We start from the raw sequence: 17,858 nt of genomic DNA on the forward strand, positions 1-17,858 counted from the left end.
ATATTTTCTAAATTATTAATGAAAGAAGTTGACCAAGAACCAACTCGTATTAGTACAAGAATATGGCAAGGCAAGGATTATAAACCAATCCTTTATATTTGCATAAGACTCATAGCTACTTATTTTCGAATAAACTTAGCCCTAATTATTCAAGTAAATTTAACATTAAAATGACATAGGTAATTATACCAGCGTTACAACAAAACCATGAAATTTCGTTAAAAAGAAGCTAAAGCCATGTTAACATATTGATAGTATCGAGGAGCTAAAGCCATGTTAACATATTGATAGTATCGAGGAGCTAAAGCCATGTTAACATATTCACAGTATCGAGAAGCTAAAGCCATGTTAACATATTTATAGTATCGAGAAGCTAAAGCCATGTTAACATATTTATAGTATCGAGAAGCTAAAGCCATGTTAACATATTCATAGTATCGAGAAGCTAAAGCCATGTTAACATATCCATATTATCGAGAAGCTAAAGCCATGTTAACATGTTCATAGTATCGAGGAGCTAAAGCCATGTTAACATATTCATAGTATCGAGAAGCTAAAGCCATGTTAACATTTTCATAGTATCGAGAAGCTAAAGCTATGTTAACATATTCATAGTATCGAGGAGCTAAAGCCATGTTAACATATTCATAGTATCGAGAAGCTAAAGCCATGTTAACATATTCATAGTATCGAGAAGCTAAAGCCATGTTAACATATTCATAGTATCGAGAATGAATTCTTGGTTCAGAATTTATATGGAACTATACATTTCTTTGAAGCATTCCTAGAAGACCATTCCAAGAATTAATAACTTTCGTTCCCCAATACTTATCAGCATTCGGGAGAACAGTAACGCTGAAACATTTTTTTACCATTACGGTTATTACCAATAACGTAAAAGCAGACAAATTGATCAACGTTTATATACTTGATATTGTCAAATATTTGTAAAACGTGCAGGAATTTTATCATGTAACCAGTTTTCTCTCCTTGTGCATTCAAAATAACGAATGGCGCAAACTGATAAAAAATATAAGGTTCCTTGAGATTGGACTTGTAACATTATCTTTGAGCAGAATCAAATCGTGAAATACTTTAAACTTACTGGCATGAATGGTGCTCTATAGTATTTTGTTATTTCGAGATTCATTATTATGACTTTTCAGTTTCTCAATTGTAGTGGCTGCCTTTTTGTAGGACCACCAATTGCAAAAGAATAAAAGAGAATGTCTTCAATCATAGCGCTCGTAAGAAAAATGTGACGTACTTTAACTTGTTTTCCGAGATTTCAATTTGAAATGTTTCGTTTAATTTGTGGCATGAGTCAATATTGTACCCCGTTAAAACCAAGAAAGTCCTTAAGTTGTTAACCTAATTAAAAATAAGTTAGGAGAGTGGTTATAAACCCTTTTGGGATCGATGACACGCGACTGTGGTTGGAACTCTAATCGATCGTTGCTAAGCGACAATTTCTTATCTGCATTAGTTTTCGACGCGTGCTAATATATACTTACAGACCCGCCTAGTTTTTGATATTGCGCTGATAAGAAGGCCACGCGTTGTGTTACGCTGTTGTTTATACAACGTAACCGGTAACACTAGACAAACGACCAAATTGTTCAACAAAATATTAAAGGAGCAGTATAGTTCATTATGTCCTTGTTTGTTGTTGAATCGTAAATAACTTCTCAAGTTGACCTTGTAATCGGTGCAGTTATGTAACAATAAGTCCACGAATTTAAAAGGCATAAAGTTATCATCTATTCATTCTCAAGTTTGCGCTCAATAGTAGATGATTAACTGTAGTATTATTTTGATTGTGAGTCATAAACAGATTGAGGGCATCTGTTAAAAAATTAAAAAGCGTGTTTCACCTTAGTTTCGAGCCTTCGAGGGTTACTTTTAATTTGTCGTAAGATTCTATACTACACCCTTTCGAACCCTGCTAACATCAGTTCTAATGTTAATAGAGCAGTCAAAAAGGCTTATTATTTTCTGGTTGTCGATGAATAAGTAGTGGACCATGAAGCAGCCCAATTTCATGTAATAATTTGTGCAGTTGTTAAAAATATAAAAAAACTGCTTTTTGAAACTGGGAATATCTGGGTTTTGAAATCTCCTTTTTGGGACTGGGAATAACTGGGTTTTGAAACCTGCTTTTTTGGGACTGGGAATATCTGGGTTTTGAAACCTGCTTTTTTGGGACTGGGAATATATGGGTTTTGAAACCTGCTTTTTTGGACTGGGAATATCTGGGTTTTGAAACCTGCTTTTTTGGGACTGGGAATATCTGAGTTTTGAAACCTGCTTTTTTGGAACTGCGAAAATCTGGCTTTTGAAACCTGCTTTTTTAAGATTTTGTAGCGGTTTTTTCCAGGTAAAAACTGCACAGCAAAAACAGTTGCCACGGTTTTTTCCACTTTATGTGGAAATAACGAACTAAATTTTAAAAATAAAAAAATTTCAAATGAAAATAAAACGTCTAAAATTCTACCATAATTGTATAGGCTTATGAAGTGGGTTACATTCTCTGTTTAAATATGGAGAAAAATGAGCATGTCAATTTTGGCAAAAAAAAACTTTTGGCTTTGTTTTACAAATAAGTGAAAAATCAGTTCTTATTTTTTGCTCAACACTATTTTTTCAACTTGCTAATTTTGAGTTTCGCACTGGTAGAGAGTTTGTAACAGTAAAACACTTCCAAATAGCTTTGAATTTTCCGTTAGATCTTCACCTTTTTAAATGGTTCACTTCGAAACAGGTTAAAGCTAGAAACTGCCTCAAAATTATTGTTTAGTTATCAAATGCGAAGCAACCAGGATCATTCGAATGTGAGCAAAATTTCATATTTTGTGATTTTAAAGTGAATTTAGCTCGAACTTTTACAACCCAATCAATTTTATAAAACTGATTAAGATTGTAACATAGAAGCTGTTGAAAGACCTTAGGGTTGGCAAAAATCCGGATAATTTGAATAAAATCCAGACCAGTGGTTTTTAGTAAAAATGTAGCTTCTTTCCTTGTTCAACACGAAGTAGCGTTATAAACAAACTTATGGACCATAAGTGAAAAGTTCAAAGTAGTAGTTGGGACTATACAAATAGCCACGGATCCAAGACGGCCGCCACCCCAAGATGGCCGCCAGACCCTCATCCACCAAACTCAATCCAAACTTTTAAACCAAGATTAGCCTATTTTATCTTACCTGACATACCCTGCCTTCCAGCATGCTTTGCCTCCTTTATGATCCTTTTAATGGATCAACCCAGACTTGTGTTATTTTGCCAGATCCCTGTTTGAATTTCCCGCCATAAGCCCATGTCTGAGAAACAAAGACAAATAAAGATTTTTTAATAACAAATACCAAATAATATATACAATAAAATAGAGAATAACAAGAATATAAATATAAACAAAGATATTGCCATTGTTTGTCATTAAGAAGGTCAATACTAGTGTAAAAAGCATCTTGTTCAAAGTGACATTTTGATTTTCAAAATTTGATATTTTAGTCGAAATCTTAACTGAAAGCCGCTCTTTAAATCGTAATTAGCGCCGCGTTTTATTAACAATTTCACGACATCAACGTGGCATTCACTCTAGCGGGGCGTCGCCCACCAGCTTTTTTCAGGCACTCTGGTGGCCTGGAGTGGTGAGGCGCGGGATAAACGTTGACGGATGAATTTTAATAACCGAGAAACAGGGTAGTTGCGGAGCGTTAGAAAAAACACATTTTGAAGTACATGCCTCCATTGACTCAAGAAGATCTTGGGGCATTTCGGCTCCGAATCGTATCCACGTTGATCGAGCGAACAGCTGTTAAGTTTGAGAAGGACATCGAAGTCAAGGCCTCACTGAAGAGAACATGCTCCAACTGGTGCAGGGTACGCAGAACCTTATGCAGTGGCAGGGCTTGTGGGCTTGTACGGGCCATGTCCTATAAAATTCTTCGTTGACCCTTTACCTCCCGAAGGAAGTTACATCCGAGCCACTGTGTGGCCTGGTCTTCTTGTTCAGGTCTGGTTGGGGGCCCCAGGACTTCTCCTACATTGCGATAGTCCGTTGTTTGGACGCAAATGACTATCGCAGTGAAATTCGATGCATGAACCACAACCAACAAGCTTTGCTCGTGCATTCTGATGGCTGAGGCGACTTCACACAAATTTTACGCAACTTTCAAGAGACCCATGGAAAACACGTCAAATTAAGTCTTGCCGCGGAAGAAGTAGCAGGACTTAACTTAAACTCGATATTCCTTCATTGCAATAGTCAGTTGTGTGGACACAAATGACACTGCAATGAAGGGCGATTCATGAACCTCCTCAACATAAGCCATCAGGATGCATGAAGAAAGCTTACTGATGGTCTGGTCACTCTGTCAGGAGAAGCCGCGATGGAAATTGCGACTTCAGACAAATTTACGCAACTTTTCGTGCAGCCAAATGTAGCAAAGCAGAGATTGTACTGAAAAGCTACGTAAATCGAGTACATGAATCGAACTTGGTCTCTTTTCAGGCTATTCCTGAGAAGAGACAGTTGGAATAATCGAACTTGGTCTCTTTTCCTTGGTCTCATTTCCGTTGGAAAATTGAGTTTGGTCTTTACTCACCCAACAAAAGCGGCACGAGTTAAAGCAAGACATCTTTAGTTGGACTTTTAAGAGCATAGCTGAGCAACTGATAACTTTCTTCGCGAAACACGGAGCTTATATACTAAATGACCGAGAGCAGCCGCCGTATTCTGCAGGCTTAGCCTTCCGCGCCCACTTGGATTCTCGTCGCTCATTGGTCCATAGAGAACTGGATTCTGGCTTTTGATTGGCGGCTTAGGTTTCGAGGCGAAATTGGATTCTGGGCTGAGATTGGATGTTCATGCAAGCAAGGAAAGATAGTGGTTCAGTTCAGTTAGGTTTTCAATTGACACTGAACGTACGGTGTAATGTCAGCATTTTGTGTCGGTTATCGTCAAAGGTCAGTGCAATAACCTTTAACCTCTATGTTTAGGTTCTTTACGCCATCTATTTCGTGAACCTTCAAATAGCAGACTATTTTCCCCAATTCCCACATGTTTAGGGTTAGTGTACTGTATCTCGATCGGTAACATGACTCTGGAATGGAAGTTTATTCAAGTATTTAATGTGTAACGATAGTGTACTTTATGGTAGACGAAGTATAATTTTACATTTTAATAATATAACTTCACAATCTTTACTAAAATATAGCATTGTAACAGGGGTTAATTCTGGTCGTCAAAAACCTTGTAGCAGAGGTGTTTTATCATTGAATGGGGCGTGTGTAGCTGAACCATGCAAGGCTATCTAAGATATATTGTGCGCAATACACTGGTTAGGCTTTGGAGAGCCTATTTGTCTTTATGAAAGAGAGATTCCAATGCACAGAAATTGAAGACGTAACTGTTCTGATATACCATTCCAGTTCACGGGTAGAATGTATCATGTCACGTTATAAGCTGAGAAAAACGAGCGTAAAAACGCTGCTGTAGGTTGAAGAAGCCTAAAACAATAGATTTTCGGTTATAATTCCCGGGTTTAATCTTGCAATTTCTAATTTCTGTTAGTCCTGGACAAGTACTAATTGTTGGTATCGAGTACCTCGATCGAATATCAATACAAGTACTTGTATCAATAATAAGTGATACATATCGTGACGATTACCAATTACATGAATGACATTCGACATAGAAATGCTCGAACGAAAGGACACCATTAAGACTTCACCCTGTTTCGATAGTGTCGCACACTCTATGGTATAACCTTGAATGAAACGTGTCGCACACTCTATGGTATAACCTTGAATGAAACGTATCTTATTGATTGCGTTCAACTTATTTTGGCTTTTCAACTAACGATTTAACTGACGTTGTAGCTTCTCCAGTTTCACATATAAAGACGACACACTTCTATATTAGGCAAACTTACACTCTACTATCACTTAAATCTAAGATTTGCCTAAATGGTAAATTAGGCAAACGAAAAAGTAGAAACAGGAACCTTCTTGTAATATGTCGGCTTCAATCAGTTTTATTCATACTTTCTACCAAAAATCTAATTTAAAATTATAATTATAATGAATTTATACAGAACGATATTTCAGAACATATTGCTTTATTTTGACCAGTTTAATGAAGAAACGTTGTCGCTACTCTCATGACAAGAGAGCAAATTTTTGCCGTTGTCATACAATTGTTTATTTATAACATTTTACATCCAAATGTACCTTCAAACATTGTCTCTTATCTTTTACACAAGCAGGCTGATGTTACTTCATTTGAGGTGACATTAAGTAGCAGCAAATCCTGTATATAGATAGTTTACACACGTGGAGCATTAATGAAACTTACACCAGAAGGCCGGGCTGCATGGAGGACAAAAAGAGACGGGTTTCTGTCCTCCTGGTGTAAATGGTATGATTCCTCCATGTGTGCAAATCCTGTATATTAAGATCAAAATTTTGTGTAGCCTTGAACATTTATTAAATTTTTGTAATGTTTTCGAAATAAAATGGTAAATACATGGTATTTGATGTTAATTATAACAATTTCAAGTTTGTATTATAGATTGAACCGTGGACGTCATCAATATTGACCCCATTCGTGTGACACTGTCAATTAATCCACTGTTTTATCCCAAATCTTTAGCACAACAAAAACTCATTCACATTTATATTGTTAGACACTTCAGTAACCATATTTACCTGTTGAACGTACTGAAACATTTACTTTTAAACCCATCTATCATAATTATTTTCTTTGATTATATCACACGTACAGTCAATAGGGCTGTGACACTTTGAAAGTTTATACTGAATGACGTTTTTGTCTCATTACCCTTGAGTGAACCCACTTCAGCATATCAGTAGGATGTTATTATACAGGGTGTTTCTGGAAAGTCTGGCACAAATTAACAGGCATGTTCCTTGGGTCAAAAGGAGTCCAAAAGGTCCTATGACGTTTTGGGGTAAAGCGCTCCGTTGCGACGTTATGGGCTCTCAAAAGTAGTCCGAAAAACAAGGAGATCTTGCAGAATTATAGCACTAGTATTGTGGTTTCGACCCAATTGTTTTCGATTATTGAGCATAAGGAAATGATCGAAATAAGTTCAAACCTAGTGGAAGACCGTGAACGTGTTAAACGGCCAAAAGCGTTAATCCCTTTGTTATTATTAATGATTGTAATTAAAGGTAAGGAAAGTAGCTCAGATATCGGTAACTTGTTTGTTCAGATGTACTGGTAACTGACCACTCTTTTATTCTTTATTTCAATTAGACACATTATGTTTACATTAATTCGAATGAACCCCTTAAATTTTACAAAAATTCGAATGAACCCCTTAAATTTTACAATAAATCGAATCGATTCCATTAATTTTACAATAATTTGAATCGAACCCATTACATTTACTGTTGCGTGGCCAGCAAGATCTCCCGATCTCAACCCATGCGATTTTTTTCTTTGGGGCCATCTCAAGGACTTGGTATACCGAAGTGAAGTTCGCGATGTCGAAGACTTACGACAAAGGATAATTGATGGATGTGATAGCATCCGTAACACGCCAGGAATCTTCGAACGTGTTCGTGAATCTTTCAAACGACGCGCGCAAGTTTGCTTAAACGTTGATGGTGCCCATTTTGAACAATTTTTGTAGAACAATGTAATTGGGTTTCATTCGAATTATTGTAAAAGTAATGTGTCTAATTGAAATAAAGAATAAAAGACTGGTCAGTTACCAGTACATCTGAACAAACAAGTAACCGATATCTGAGCTACTTTCCTTACCTTTAATTACAATAATTAATAAAAACAATGGGATTAACGCTTTTGGCCGTTTAACACGTTCACGGTCTTCCACTAGGTTTGAACTTATTTCGATCATTTCCTTATGCTCAATAATCGAAAACAATCGGGTCAAAACCACAATACTAGTGCTATAATTCTGCAATATCTCCTTGTTTTTCGGACTACTTTTGAGAGCCCAAAACGTCGCAACGGAGCGCTTTACCCCAAAACGTCATAGGACCTTTTGGACTCCTTTTGACCCAAGGAACATGCCTGTTAATTTGTGCCAGACTTTCCAGAAACACCCTGTATACTATAACTAATATTCTATATTGCATTAATTATATAATTATTATGAGAATTGAATGGCTTTAACAATGGTCAGTTGGCTCATTCGATGCTCATGTTATTTACTAACGACGCAGAACGATAAATGAAGTCACATTAATGATTAAACTTACATAACACCTAAGCCTTGGTTGAAATAATTTTCGATCACGAGCTGAAACGTCTTACACTATAAATGAACGTTTACTTTTATTCAACTATATTGTCACAGATAATTTGCAATTGATAAAATAAAAGCATACCCGTCCAATGCGACGATTTAAGTAAATCGCTCTTCTTCAAATAGGCATCCGTACTTAGCAAAATATTAACCGTACCGGTGTACCCAAGTCGCCTCTAACAATGATGAAGTGTAGTCTGCTACGTTCAGCATCAGAAACTAAAGCAAATGCACCGGTGAGTTAACCGGTTGATGACGCTGAACGATTCACCCATCGAAAAACCGTATTTCAAATTTGGTGGACATCCGCAATTCAATTTCGTATTGAAAGTCGAAACCTAAGCCGCCAATAAGAAGCCAGAATCCAGTTCCTTTACGGACCAATGAGCGACGAGAATCCAAGTGGGCGCGGAAGGCTAAGCCTGCAGAATACGGCGGCAGATTTAATATTAAACAAGTTCTCTAGATAAAAAAATTTATTTTTTTACCGACCACACCCTGTAGACCACACCCTGTAACGTACTATTAAAGCCGAACGTCTTATATAATAACCGCTTGAAAACAGGTTGAAACCGGCTCAATCTAACCAGGGCGTTGTCTTTTTTATTGGAATCGGGTAAGGTCAATTACCTAACTACGTAGATTTTTCAAGGGTAACGACTTTAAAAGTTTAAGAATTTTTAAAGTTTTTGATAAAAAATAAACGGCGTGTTTTTTAAGATCGTCCATAGCTCAGTGGGTAAAGGCAGGGTTTACTAATGTGATACCCAAAAGGTGGTGAGTTCAAATCCTGGCCAGTCCACCGAGCTATGGACGATCTTTTTATGTATAAAATAAGGTTAGTTTAAGAAATTGGGGTTAGTTGACAAACAGGCGTTAGTCATGAATGACGACTTTTTTTTAACTTTAGCGTCTAATACGTGTCTAGATATATATCCAAACAATACCCAATCAAGTTTTAAAAATTATTTGCATCAACCTTTGAACTTGACTAGTGATTTTGAAGTTGGGTTGGCAGAAATCATATTTCCAAATCATTGGGTGAATATAAGCGAAGAGTTTAACAAGTTTGAAATTCAGGTCGTAAGAGACCCAAACCGTGACAACTATGCAGCTGTTAGAGAGCCTGTTGAATATCAAAAAATAGAGATAGCTGTCAATCGTTATACCAAGACCAAAGAGTACGAACTGCCTCAAAATTTTGTCGAGCTGTTAAATGATGATATAAACAGTCATCCGTATTTAAAAGGCAAATTATCTTTTAAATTAGTGAATAAATATAAAGACGGGGCCCTAGGAAAACAGTTAGATACAAACTTTCCCGTTTACCTGCAAGTTTTAGGAGAGGAAAACATACGGTTCAAAATACCAGCTGATTCCCCTTTGACCACATTATTTGAATTTAAGGAGAATAATTACGAAGATGTTCCCTATATATCCAAATATCCTGTATCAAAGCATGCTAAAAATATAAGTTTAAATTACACTAATAATTACGTGGAAATCGAAATTGATAATGTTGGAGATAGTTTTAAAAAAAAATTTGATTACAAGTACATTCCTAAGGCAGCCATTAAACGTAAAACAAGCCACGAGGCTCCGCCAATAAGAAAAAAACCTCAACCAGAATATAAACCTGTACCGCCATCTATACCTATTTTACCGCGAACTACGCCTTTTCTTCCGATACCTATTGCTACGACTGAACCCGTAGTATTTGTACAACCACAGCCATCCAAAATAACCCCTCCCCCACCACCCAAAATAACTATTCCAAAACAAACCTCTCCAAAGCCTTATTATCCAACATATTCAGGGCCTGACCCCTCTAAAACGCCAGCTTCAGGTAAACAGTTACCTCCAACTTCGACTAAACCAATACCTCCAAGTTCAAATAAACCGTTACCTCCAACTTCGAGTAAACCGTTACCTCCAAGTTCGAATAAACCGATACCGCCAACTTCGACTAAACCAATCCCCACTACGACAGCTAAGCCAACAACAACAACAACAACAACACCAGCTAAGCCGAGCCCCACTACAACAACAACAACAACAACAGATAAGCCCATCCCAACTACAACATCTAAACCCACCTCCACTACAACAACAACAACAACAGCTAAGCCCGCCTCCACTACAACAACAACAACAGCGGCTAAGCCCACCCCCACTGCAACATCAGCAGCTGAGCCCCCCTCCACTACCCCAACTAAGCTAACTACTTCAGAACCCCCTGAGATTCCTGCTCCCAAGCCATGTACCCGGGTCTCAAGCCAGACGAGTTGATAATTTCGCGTGCGAGATTCCTCCCGGGGTATATTATCATATTAGCGATGTTTTAAGTGCTATGAGTGAAGCCATGTCGCCGACGCCTAGAAAAAGTCTAAAATTTACGCAGAATGTAGACGGAACCGTCACGGTTTCAAAACTGAACGATACGGTCTCAATTTTGTTTCCCAAAGCAACACCCGGACGAGGACTGGGACGATTGCTAGGTTTTAGTAGTAATCAATTGGATCGGTATATCAATAACGAGACGTCAGAGTATCCCGCGTATATCATGTGAGGCGTCGATGCCATGTTTGTTTATACCAATATTATCCGTCAACAAGTAGTGGGTGGTGGTCAAGCCCCTCTGCTACGTTTCATAAAAATGCCGGCTTTTTCGCTGCTAGACGAGGAGAACCAGGAAATATTTAATAATATCGATTTTTATCCAATTTCAACTAGCGATATACAAGAAATTGAAATTGAATTGAAATCCGATTAAGGGGAAAATATCCCGTTTAATGTGGGTAAAGTATATATTAAGATGTTTTTTAGGCGTCGACGTCAATAGAACTTGAGCAATGGTACCCAATAGATACACTCTGTATTTCCAAAGAGGATCCTCTCTTCCGGCTTTACACGCAAACGTTTTCCAATCGGGGGGTCGTTTTAGTGTTGGCGGTATCTTCAATTCTTTATTGCGCAAAATTACACCCTTTATTAGGCCGGCCATTAGTACTTTAGCGTCCGAAGCTGTTGGGTTAACGAGTAGAGTAATTAGCGATGCACAAAACCCCGGATATCACCTCGAGAATCGATAAAACGAAATGTCAAACAATCTATAAATTCCCTACTACATAAAGGCGTGGACCGGTTCGTCAACACGCAGAGCGGGACGGGCCGAACACGAAAGAGGACTGCTAAAACAAGCCGGAGCAAACGTGTTAAGCGACGCACTAAACGCGATTTTCTAGACTAAACATGTCGACCTACGAAAGTGTTCTTTCCGACTTCGAAAAATTTGAAAAGCCAGTGGTGAATAATAATATTGTTGGGACTAAAACGACTGCTCATTATCCAATTGCTCCACTAACTAATGCTAAATATGTAGAATTTATCATCCCTCCCTCTAACAATTATCATGATTTGACTAAAACTCTTTTGAGATTAAAATTTCGCGTTTTACACGAGGACGGCACAGCCGTTCCAGATGCGGAAAAGAAAGTCTCGGTAACAAATTTAATAATTGCCTCGCTATTTTGTCAAGTAGAATTATTTCTTAATGGCGTCGCCGTCCAGCAACCTAATAATATGTACCCATATATGGCCTATTTTAAAATACTTTTAAATTATGGACAAACGGCGGCCAATTCCTGGTTAACTTCTGTGTTATATTATTTGGATACCATTATCGATCCGGTGAAGGCTTTAGAAGATGCCAATATTAACAAGGAAGATAATGGTATTGGTCGTCGCGCTAAACGCGTGGCAAAATCAAAGACGTGCGATGTAATTGGCGAATTATTTTTGGATATGTTCAAAACGCCCAAATTCTTACTAGATAATATCGAGGTGCGAATTAGACTTCATCGAAGCTCCACGGATTTCGCTATTTTTCACAATGAAGCGGGCAAAAAGTATACGATTGATTTAACGGAATGCACCTTGTTTACGCGCGAAATTGAGGTTAATCCCGAACTGCAACTAGCTCACGCCCAGATGTTAAATTCGGGAATAAACGCTCGCTACGAAGTAAACTCTATTGTTATGAAAAATTTCTTAATAACCACCGGAACGCAAGATTTTATTAGGGACAGCTTGTTTACGGGGCAATTACCCTCGCGAACTGTCGTGGCTTTCGTTACTAATAAAAAATTTGTAGGGGAAGCAACTTCTAACCCCCTGGATCTCCAACACTTCAAACTCGATTTCATGCAATTCTCTTTAAATTCACAAAATTATCCCGATATCCCCTTTACGCCTAATTTTGACGACGATCAATACGTTAGATGTTACAATTCTTTATTCGAGGGTCTCGAAATATTAGGTCTTGACCGGGGAAATATAATTTCTTACGATTTATATAAAAAAGGCTTTTTTGTCGTTGTTTTTGATTTGAGTAGAGAACATCTCGCTTCGTTAGGTCTAAATTCCATGCCCCAGACTGGTAACTTGCGATTATTGTTAAGATTTAGCTCTCTGCTAACCGAAAACGTCACGTGCATTGTCATGGCCGAATTTCCAAAGAACCAATTAATAATATCTAAAAACAGAGAAATTATTTATAATCACCCCAACGTATAAAAGACTAAAACTTTATAAATACAATATCAGTAGCACCCCAATATGCACCAAGTACACACCGTCACGCTAAAGCTCGACATTTTCGTCATTGAATCAATTGAACCTAAAATTTTAATTCAAAGATCGGATACGCGTACAAAAACTATATTAAAACCTAACGCCTGGTACGCTTTGTTTCGGTTTCAAAATGAACTCACGTCCTTTTTTGACGGAAAAATACCTCGCTATCATATTTGGTTGCCCGTCAAAGAGCGCATCAAGCTGGAATGCTTCGTCAACTCGAAAGATGAACGTCTAATCGATCTTCGATACTATGAACGAGGCAGCGGCAGTCGTTATTTCCTCAACTTTAGCACCAGCGAAGGATTCAGCCTGAACAAAACAGGATGGCAGACATTGATCGATTTAAAACCGTTGATTGACGAGGATCTCAAGGCTAAAGGGATAGCTGTCTGTCGTATGCGCGAATTAATTTTAAACGAGCTCACTACCACTTTGTTTGACGTCACTTCCACTTGCGCCAACGTCGAGTGTCGAAAACAAATATGCCACTCTCAAAGCTGCTCGGAATATGACACAAATTTCAGTGATCGAGTCGAGCGAAATTTGCACAAAGTTGAATCGAGAGAAAATTTTGCATCATTTTGAGACCGACCATGGATGGATCGAGGATCAAGAGGATATTTACGCTTATTTTGTCAACAGTTTTGCCGATTTAAAGAATGCCTTGATTTATGGCTATTAAAATAAATGTACTGATATAGCGTATTTGTTTAACTGATATTGTTTTTATAAAATACCTTTGTGTGTATTAAATAAAGTTGTTTATTGGGAAACTATTTAGTCGTTATTTATACTTGTTAAGACATGGACGCTAAAATTAGAAAAATTTATTACGACGTGGCAAATCCAGCCGCTTATGGGTCGCTAGCCAGGTTACAAAAGGCTTTACCGGATGTGTCAAAAGCCCAATTAGTCACCTTTCTCGAGAAACAACCCGCCTACACAAAGCATAGGTTTCGGCGCTTCCGATTCAAGACCAATCAAGTGTAAGCTTCGAGCATGGACGACGTTTTTCAAGCTGATCTGATGGATCTACCAAAATTGAAACGCTTTAATAAAAATGTTCGGTACGTCCTGTGCGTCATTGATGTCCTAAGCCGCTACGGCTGGACAATACCTCTTAAAAACAAAACATCTGGCGTGGTCATTGAAGCTTTTAAAACCGTATTTCGAGAGAGGATTCCGTTGAAAATATACGCCGATTACGGGGGCGAATTTAGTTCGCGCAACTTTGATTCCTTTTTGAAACGTCACAATGTGCAAATACATTTTGCCCGGAGTCAACACAAAGCCAGTTTAGCCGAGCGTTTTATAAGAACAATTAAGGAACAAATTGCCCGGGTTATTACGGCCACAGGGAATAAAAATTACGTTAAATATTTACCTTTAATTATTCAAGCCTATAATGAACGGGTTCATTCAACTACTGGAATTGCACCGGCTCATGTTAATTTAGATAACGAATCAATCATTTGGAATAAACTGTACGGGAAATCAAACGGAATTAATCGATACGCACCGAGGCTTAAAGTTGGCGATCACGTGCGTCTCTCTATAGCTAGTCGAGTCTTTAGAAAAACTAGCTCGGGAGGCACGTTTACTGACGAAATATTCCGCGTTGTTGACGTCATACCCAGGTCACCACCCGTCTATCGCGTAGCGGATTTAAAGGGGGAGCAAATTTTGGGTGTTTTCTACGGCGCTGAACTACAAAAAGTCTCGTTACCCGAGACTAAATTATGAACACTTCGCAAATAAACGCTCTTTTAACTTGCGACAAAAGAACGCGACCCTACTATTTAGGATGCTTCCCAGTAGATAGACTCCCAGCACATCCAAAAAGACCCAAATTTTGCTTTATATTCAATAATGAAGCAGCTGGAGAGGCCGGAGAACATTGGATAGGAATCTTTGTTAATAACAATACCGTAGAAATGTTTTGCACGTACGGAAATTCACCGCGATACTATAAAGTTAATTTAAAACGATACGGGAAACGAGTTGTTTACAATAAACAACAAATTCAACATCCATTTTTTCAACTGTGCGGTCTGCATTGTAGTCTGTACCTAGCGCTCCGTTGCGAGGGCGTGGCTAGAAAGACGATATTAGACGCCATTTACGCTAATAACCTTAAACTTAACGACTATGTCGCCTTATTATATTTATCTTTACATTTAAAAAAACATGTACACAGATATTGTTCACAATAAAACAATTTTTTTATTTGTCTTAATATTACATTGTATTAATCAATATCACGCCATTTATGATGTCGAGGTCTTCGTTCGTTAGATGGAACTACTGGACCGAGATTTTGAAGTTCGTCTTTCTTTTTCCGAGGTTTTTTCTGTTTTTTTTCTTGTTCTTCTGTTTAGCGGAGGCCGTCTCAAACAGGTTTTCCAAGTCCGTGAAATTGTCCGCTTCCGCTTCCGCTAAATTCTCTTGTTCATCGGCGATTTCTTCTTGAAAAGCGTCGTCCGGATTTCCATAACCGACAGCCCCTTCTTCTAGCTCTCTTTTTGGCGTAAAAAATGTGTTTTGCAAACGATTCGCCAGAACTTCGGCTTGCCGTTTCACCATATCTCCAACATAGGTCGGCCCAAATTGTTGGTAAAAATCTTCTTGTGTTGGTGTCCCAACAGCCGTTTCGCTTTTAAAAACCCTTTGTCGAGGCTCGGTTCGTTTAGGCGTAGTAAAAGAACTGCCCGACGTGCTTGTTGTCGGTGATGACGTGGCATAGCTCGGCCATGACAATTGTTTTTTTCGCGGCGGCGTTTTAGGGGTGACCGGTAATGGCGGCGTGGTGACATTTGGCATTGTAGGACTGACGACCTCAAATTTAGGTAAAGGAATTTGTTTCTCGATACTTAAATATTTCTTAAAAGCGTCTAAATATTTATATAATTTATCGTAAGCATTCATTGGCGATTTTAAAATATCATCAATCTCTCGGTCCAAGGCCGAGTGTTCTTGGGCAGCTGTTGAAGTTACGGCGGTGGCCGGTACAAGCACCATTTGTTTCATAGTTTAGCAGCTATGGCTTGGACAATTGAAGGCAAGATTGCTCCAAGTAGCGTCGTAAGAAAACCACCTGATTGCTGCAACAACAGCTTTTTTTGCTTTTCTGCGACAAGGTACTTGATCCGAGTTGTCTAATAATTTTCTTTTACTTTGCTAGCCTTTTCTTACGGTCTTTACTCAAATAAATGCCCCCGCCCTTTAAATTCTTACAAATTGTCTGAATGCTCTTTAATTGAGGCGCGCTACTATTGTTTAAAAGGGTTCGCCGTTGTTTACAGCTAGTTTGACGCAAACTTTGTAAATAAGGGACAAATTTGGCAAAATTGGCTGAGGGACGGGCTACGACGAGTCGGGAGCGTTTTCCTGATCGACGTTTAACGCGTGGGGCCATTATTCAAATGACAATTAAATTTAATCGACATAGACATACATAGGCGCCTCGTGAGGTAGAACACGCGACCTTAATCGTAAATTTTCCGGAGTTTCTTGTTTTAAATCAATTAACAAATAGCTATAGGGTTCTTTAGTGGCTAGTCTGTACGCGTCCGTAATACGCTTCGGGTTATCTGGACTTATTTGTTGCGCTAAATATCTAATAGAGGCAACATTTCGAGGATTTTTCATTATTATAAAATAGGAAGAGTTTTGAGAAATTATCCGCGATGGGCTACCCTTGGGAAACAGTTGTTGCGTAATAATAATGACCGTATACCCTAAATGATGCGACGTCACGCACACTAAATCGGCAATATGAGCTTGTTTAAATAATTGGCTAGCTAAGTCGTCTAGTATCAAGTAGGAGTCGCGATGAGTTTCCCAAAAATCCGGATCGGCCGTTGGCAAGCCTTGAATAAATTGAATTCCCGGAATCAATTGTTTCAATTTTTCGTAGTTTGGCTGCCAGGCGGCGTAGCAATAAATAACCTTTTTATGCGGTGGGTCAAACATAAGCTGATGATTTTGCAATAAGTTACTTAAAAGAAAACTCTTCCCCGCTTGCGTTGGCCCCACGATTAGAAACTGAGCGGGTGTTTGGATCTCTAAAGAATGCGAGACTGACTCGGTTGGATTCATTTTAAATAATAAACATTTTATTATTGTTTACATGTTATTTATATTAAAAACATAGATATATATTTAAAAAAACATTAATAATCAAAAAAATTAAAACACTATAAACCCAAAAACCCCCAAAAAACCCTTACATATTTAAACAGCATTAAAAAACAATATAAACAAAAACCCTTTTACCTAAAAAAATCCCTATTAATTAATTGTTTTTTTTTAATTTTTTTTTCAAACTCTGTAATCCTTTGGCGAAAGCGTTGGTCGTTGATGAGGTCAAAGTTCACGCGAGACTCGAAGGGTAGTTGGTAGACACGCACTACAGAAGAAAACACGACGGATTTATGCGCACGCGCACTTTTTCGTTTCCCGACCGCTCTTTGTTGGTGGCTGGGCATGTTTGGATTAGAGGCTCGCAAACATCTTCGCCCTCGCTGGTCGGGAAGTCGGGAACCCCCTGACGCAGTGGTTTGTTGTTGCACGGTTTTTTGGAAACCATCGGACACGATGGACTGTGCTTCCGATGTTCCCTCGATGGATGGTCCGTGCAACGCCACTAGTACAGGGCAATGCCGCAAAAGGCGCAGCGCGTCGTCTGTGTTTCTACATCTGCAAGATAGAAACCGTCTTTGGCCAGGGCTTCGATAGGAACGCAAGATTCCCACAAGCCCTCAAAAGTATGTCTTCGCCTAGCCTCGTAATTCATGCGAAAGAGATGTTGAAGCGGGTGTTGCCTCTTTGAAACCGTAGGGTCGACTGGTTGTCAAATCGGCGTTCAACAATCTCTTATTCGAGGTTTGGCGAAATCTTTTGGTGATTTTAACGGCCT

General features: G+C 38.6%; 1 long non-coding RNA gene across 1 annotated transcript; it reads right to left on the reverse strand.

Annotated features, from left to right (window-relative positions):
- Positions 1-4,588: 4,588 nt before the first annotated feature.
- Positions 4,589-6,094, reverse strand: LOC149653655 (uncharacterized). The gene is made up of 3 exons (XR_016370906.1): positions 5,810-6,094; positions 5,182-5,773; positions 4,589-5,107 (listed from the first exon to the last, which is right to left on the reverse strand). It is a non-coding gene; the product is annotated as an uncharacterized LOC149653655 (long non-coding RNA).
- Positions 6,095-17,858: the final 11,764 nt, after the last annotated feature.

Source organism: Phalangium opilio, unplaced genomic scaffold (genome assembly GCF_054372755.1).
Source record: "Phalangium opilio isolate 3A_F unplaced genomic scaffold, DU_Popi_V2 ptg000082l_1, whole genome shotgun sequence".
Taxonomy (NCBI): Eukaryota; Metazoa; Arthropoda; class Arachnida; order Opiliones; family Phalangiidae; genus Phalangium; species Phalangium opilio.